This window comes from Ciconia boyciana, chromosome 26 (assembly GCF_034638445.1).
Source record: "Ciconia boyciana chromosome 26, ASM3463844v1, whole genome shotgun sequence".
Lineage (NCBI taxonomy): Eukaryota > Metazoa > Chordata > Aves > Ciconiiformes > Ciconiidae > Ciconia > Ciconia boyciana.
The window spans coordinates 492,875-499,168 of NC_132959.1; positions in this window are offsets into that span (position 1 = coordinate 492,875).

A 6,294-nucleotide genomic window follows, 5' to 3' on the forward strand; every position below is an offset into this window, starting at 1 on the left:
GTAGGAAAGCCTGGTGCCGCGAGGGTTGTGCTCGGTGTGGTGGTTGCCCCGTCGGCGCTGAGCTTTGCCGTGCATCCCCGGGAAGCAGCTTTGTGCCTCCCGGGGTCCATCTGCGTGCTTTGGGGAGACCCCGGCGAGGGAGAAGCATCCCCGCTCCCTTGTGCGGGGGATGCTGAGGCTGGGGTAGCGTCTCCGGAGCCCCTACGCTGGGCGCTTTGTAAAACCATGTGCACTGCTTGCTGCCTCTCGGGAGTACCTGGCTCCCGGGCAGCTGCCTTGCTTTACGTGAGCAGTGAGGTGTTTTCCAGCCACCTGCTCCCAAAAGGGCTTTTTTGAAGGGGGTCGGGGTTCCCGTGCGCTTGGGGCTCAAGGAGGGAGCGGAGGAGCTCGATGGCATGGCGGATGCTCTTTCCTCCAGCTCTGTGCCGAGGTTCCCCGAGGATTTCCCTCCCGCTCACCCCAGCTCTGCCCGGACATCAGAGCTGGGCTGTTCCCTCCAGCTCCACTAATGGCTCAGTTCATCCCTCACCTCTAAAGAAACGAGGATAAAAGCTGGCCGGGGTGCAAAGGGCATGAAAACAACTTTCACAGAGGGAACGCGTTGGTAGAGAGAAGGGGAAGCTGGATCCTTTCCCATTGAGCGCCACTAAATCCAGGCGACGAGTCAAAAGCCTTGCTCAGAGCCTGGCAACGCTGCGCCGCGAGCTTTGGCTCGCTCCGTCAGCGAGTGGGCGCTAAGGCAGCAGCCTGAGGGACTGGCTGCCCCAAAATGCATCCCCGTACGTGGGGCAGGAGCGTGCCACCAGGCACGACCCCCCCGGCTAACCCCGCTATGGGTGTTGCGGGGCCAGCGGAGGAGGAGGGGGGTGATGTGAAGTAGTTGAATCACGATGAATCGATAAATCGGGCTTTTTTTTTTTTGAGCTAATACCTGTAAATCCTAAAAATACCTCCAACAGTCTGGGGGACTCTTTGATAGGTGATTAAAACCCTCGAGCTTTGTTTCCAGTATTAGTGGCTTAGCGCAGCAGAGCCCTAACGTATGAAGGCAGCTGTATTTCTGATACTGCCCACGGAGACAAGGCAAAATTCGTTTAATCTTTGCGTGCGGCAAGAAATCTGTTTTTATTAATGGCTTGGGATTAAGGCTTCTCCAAGGAGAAAAAGAATCATGTCCATAATGCGGATCTCTGCCTCCCTGCGGCCGTTTGCCCTTCGCTTTCCCAGCCCGAGGAGGGAGGGAGGGAGGGAGGATGCTGCTGTCGGTGTGAGGGTCTGGGCGTCTTCACCCATCCCAGTGTGACGTGCTCACGGCAGCACCGGGGTGTGCAGGGACAGGAGGGGAAGTGCACTTTGGAGGAAAAGAGATTAAAAAAAAAAAAAAAAGCTATTGTTTTGCTCAACAGTTCCTTACAGATAGAGCTTTTTATAAACAGTGGGGAACTGCTGGCCTTCCACGAGGGAGGGGAAAGCCACAAGCAAATGGCTCTGCGAGGCACGGGTTTGAATCGGCACCTGCCCGCTGGGAGCGAGCGGGACGTAGGAGGCAGCTCCCAGGGACGCGGGAGGGCTGGCAGGGACCGGGGTCTTTGGATCAGGCTCTGCATTCGCACGCAGGCAGGCAAACGGCTCCAGCGCTGAGCTACGGCTTCTGCACACCGCTGTTTCCCCGGCTTGTGAGCCGTGAGCCTCTCTCCCCGCAGAGCAGCTTTTGCTCCCGGGGAAAGGGGCAGGCGGCGAGCAAGGGGGAGCCACGGCTTCCAGCTGGGCAATCCAGATCCGGTCCATGGCTCCTGAGCCCAGGGAGAAAAACCTCCTGTAAACACCCTCCTGCGCCCGCTGCAGGAATAAAATGAGCTGGGGGCCTGTCCCGCAGCTATTTCCATCTCGGATGGGCTCTTTTTCCGAGGTAAAATCGAGGCTGCTCAGCTGCTAATTCATCACCCCAGCCTTGGGATTCCAGGCGCCGACGGGGTCGTTCGTTACTGTTAATTATCCGCGCGGCGGTGTGAGGTCTGCAGGCCAGATCACGCCTTCAGAGAGGTCTGTGCAACATCAGCCAAAGAGCTTGGCACTGCAAAAACCGCTCCTGAGCCCTCAGGAGCCCAGAGAGGGATGCTCGGGCTCCTGCTCCGGGGCCGTACCGCTGGGATTCGTTCGTCACCAGAGCCTGCGATGGTGCCACTTTTGCACGGTCCCCGTGCCCAGGGGTGACACGCGGGGCTGGGGCTGCGTGCAAGGGCTGGCAGGGCGTATTTTAGCTCCTGAGCTTCCTGCTCAGGCCACAGCATTTGCACATCGGCTTCCTCCTCTCTCCCAGACGCGCCTGCAATTCCCACGAGCACCCACAGAGGATGCATCTGCACGAAAAGATGCCAGGCTCGTATTAATGGCTTTTGTGTCCCTTTGTGTGGTTATCGGGATGGAAGAAGCCGTCTCTGTTTCTCAGAGCCTGCTGACCTGGCGCTCGCACAGTAAGAAGGGTTTCTCAGCAGGGATCGGCTGTAAAATGCGATGGTAAATGACATTTTTCTACCTAAATGGGTATTTCTGGGTTTCCTGCTGGGGAGCAGCTGCTGTGCTGGAGCAACGGCAACCATCGTGAGCTGGCCGGTGGCGGGGGCTTTGCTGCAAAACCTGCAGACCAGTTATCACCTCGTCCGTGGTGATATTTCAACAGAACCAGAGACCCAGGACCAGAAGCAGGGTCCGACTCGTGGGTCTGCTGGGGAGAAGCTGCTGGGTGACAGGAGAGCCCCCACAGCCGCCCTGCGCCAGGTGAAGCCCTTGCACAGGTCAGAAGGACCGAAGAATTAAAACCATAAGGTGGCTTTTCCAGAAGCGCTGGAGATGTGGCCGGGTGCTGCAGGGGGTGAGTTCTGATGTTCTTGGCAAAGTCACCACCTAACCCAGAGCAGCCCTTGCCAACGCAGAGCCTGGTTTCAAATCCATGCAAGGGCTTGGACGTCCTTTCAAAAGTCAGGAGGCAAAAAGCAGAGAAGTAACTTCACTGAGAATGAAGTTGAGCTCTTTTCCATTTGAAAAATAACTGGATTTGGGTGAGAACCGGTGAGCTGCTCCCAAGTGAGGCCAGGCACAGGGACAGAAATCCCCGTGAAGTCTCAGTTACTCTGGATGGTCCCGTCCAAGCCCCTCGCCGTGGCTCGGTGTGCGACGGGCGCCGACACAGCCGCCTCTCCTCCTTCCTGCTCTTGCTGCCTGGAAGAAAGCCGTAGGAGCTGGAGGTGGCCCTGCTTCCCAGGTATGGAAGTGGCACCGTCAGCCCCGCACCGTTCCCTGCAGCTCCTCTCCTCCCTCCGCCACGCCAAGCCATGCTGGCACAGGGCCGGGGAGGATGCTGCTTGCTCCAAAGCTGGCGCTGAACATTGGTTGAGAGCAACAGGTTTTGTACTAATTAAAGAGGAATCAATTAGGCTGCAAGATATTCAGCCACCTGGTGCTTCTGACTATTTTTTCCTCCTCCTTCTCTTTTTCCTTAATGTGCTGCTGCTGCCTCCAGGGAAGTCATGAAAGAAGCAAGACACGTTCCAGTTTCTTGCTTTCTTTTAGATTAAAAAATGCTGTTTGTGAGGAAATCTGTGCAGGCCGACCAATTAAAGTGCTGTACATGTCCCTGAGATCTGCAACCGGCATCTCCTGTGCCATCCATCACTCCCTCCAGCCGCCCTCCTGCCTCTCCATCACTGCGTGTCGCTGGCTCTGGCAGTTGGTTTGTGCTGTGTGGAGGGAAAAAAAAAAAAAAAAAATCCACAGCGAATAAAGAAAAAGCAGCAAAGGAGGTGTAATAGGATCCCGTGGGAGGCACAAAGGAGTCCTACATGTGAGGAAGCCCTTCAGAGACCCGGCTGCGCCAGGCTTTCCCCTGCGAGATGGTCCGTGAGAGTCTCTCTGTGCTCCATAGCACATAAATCAAGAGAGGCGGAGAGCAGCGGCAGCGAGAGCTCTGCCCGGGGCTGCGCAGGATGCCCGTACCCTCGGGCCGAGGCCTTTCCCACCTGCGGCTCTGCCCCGGGGAGGGATTGTGAAATCCTTTCGATTTGTCTGAGCGCACGATAAAGGCCTCTTGCAGATAAATCACATTTAATATTAAATATGAAAGGGAATAGCAAAGGGCAAAATGGGGAACCTGGACTTGGATGGCGTTGTAAAGGTCACAGAAGAGAGTATTAATGCCATGTCGACTGACACGTATCAGGAAGCTCCTTGAATTCTGGCTTTAGGGAGGATTCGTTAATTTAACTGATTCACTCTCTGGGAACCGCCGCATCAGGTGCACTAACTCAGAGCAGTGACAGTGACCCCCTTCTCCTCACTGGCCCTCCTCCAAGAACAAGCTCTGAGAGGTGCTGGGCGGCTCGAGGTCTGCCCAGGGTCCCTGTCTGACACCCTGCAGCGATGCTTTGGCCATCACCCAAGAGATGACAACTCCGTAAGGGCGAGGCTGACCAGGCTGGAGCCACGCCAAGGAGAAACGCCGGCGTCTGAAGCATGCTTTGTCGCAGTGGGAGCGGCCGGTCTTCCCACAGCCCCTCTCCGAGCCGGAGTCGTCCCTGGCCGTCGTGGCATCAGGCTGGAGGAGACCGCTGCAGGGTAGGTCTTGCCAAGCAGCCGCCGTGAGGGCTATAAAAACACGACAGATGAGCCCGTTAGCATCCAAGAGCTAAAGGTGAAGGCTGTGCTCACGTGGCATCCCCTGCCACGCGGGTGGCTGCGCCGCAGTCTGCCTTCTCCTGCCTATTTTCAAGGGTACTTTTTGTAACAGCCGGAATCAAACTCTGCTGCTTCCCACCGCTGCAGCTGCCGTGGGAGTCACTGCGCCGGCTCCTTCGCCTGCCGCAGCTGTGCCAGCCACACCTGCCTTTCCCTGCCGGGCTCCACGGCAGCTCAGAGCCAAGGACGAAGGCCGTGGGAGCATGCCATCGCATCCCCGGAGCACACTGACACCCGAGGGGGATAAGCACCGTGTGGACAGAGGTGCCAGGAGATGTGGCGGAGTCCTCCCTTCCCTTCTGCTCCACACCGGGAGCTCTCGAGATGAGTAATCGCTGCTGATGTCTTGGGAGCACAGACACGGCAGCTGCCGGGGCTGTATCAAAGCTCAGGTTCACTCCTTTGCTGAGCGGCGAGGAGCCTCGAGAGAAAAAGCTTGCGCAATGCCCTGGAGAGCTCTGCTGCTTCCCCAGCCAGGAGCCAGCCCCTCGGGAGCAGGAGGGGGCAAAGCAGGTGAAAAAAAATCACTTTCTGGGAACCAGCACCTTCCTGCGGTGCCCATACCGAAGCCCCAGGCTCAGGATGGAGCAGCGTCTCCTGTGCATTACCTGCACTGTGCTTATAGCTACAATAAAAATCTATTGGAAGAAAATAAAGTATTTTTTTCCCCTCCAAGGGGAACTGAAGGCACTGGAGTTGTGGAGATTTGCCACACCGGTTCCCAGCTGTGCATCTGCGGCCAGACAGAAGGAAGAGCAACGTTTGGGAGGACGTGGGAACCGACTCGGCCCAATTCCTCGCTCCACATACGAGGAGCCTGGAGCGCTCGATGGGCGCTTCTGCAAGAAGGCCAAAACCTAATTGAACCTCTTGCCTCAGCAGTGCGAAAGCAGAGCTTGCCCCTGGGGTGGAGGGGAGCAGGCACCGGCAAGGCTAATAATACACCACCGCTCCCCGGGCTGCCTTCAATTAAAAAATGCAGTCAGCTGATTTAGGAGAGTAACAAAACGTCCCCTTTGCAATCAAACCATCAGCTTTTATCTCTCTTGTAGGAACAGGCTGCCTTCAAGAGCGAGGAAGCGATATTTTAGAGTTTCTAATAAAGCAGTTTAAAATGTAACTCTGCGGAACAATAGCCTTAGCTGAGAACTGGCATTTGAACAGAAAGTCGAGCGGGGGAGCTGTGCTACAATTTATTTCCTCTCATTTCATTTCATAAGAGGGAAGCAAAACAAAGCAGACACCTGAGGCATCTCCAGCTGGCGCTGGAGATTTAGCAAATGCTGCCATCGCGTGGGAAAGCCTTCGCTCGGCCCTGGGGAAGAGGTGGGTTTGGGGGAGCCCCCAGGGAAGCAGGGGGTCAGGATGAGCCCCGGCGTCCCGGGATGCTGGTGCTGGGCAAGCAAGAGCCCTCTTCCATCCTCCGCCAAATTCTGCGGGGGTAACGCAGGTTCCCGCCTGTAAGCCGGTTATCAGCTGGCAGCTCCTTATCTCCAGCACAAATCGACTCGGCTTTACATGGCCTCGACGTCGGGAGGCCGCTGGAGCTTCTGCCAGCGCGAA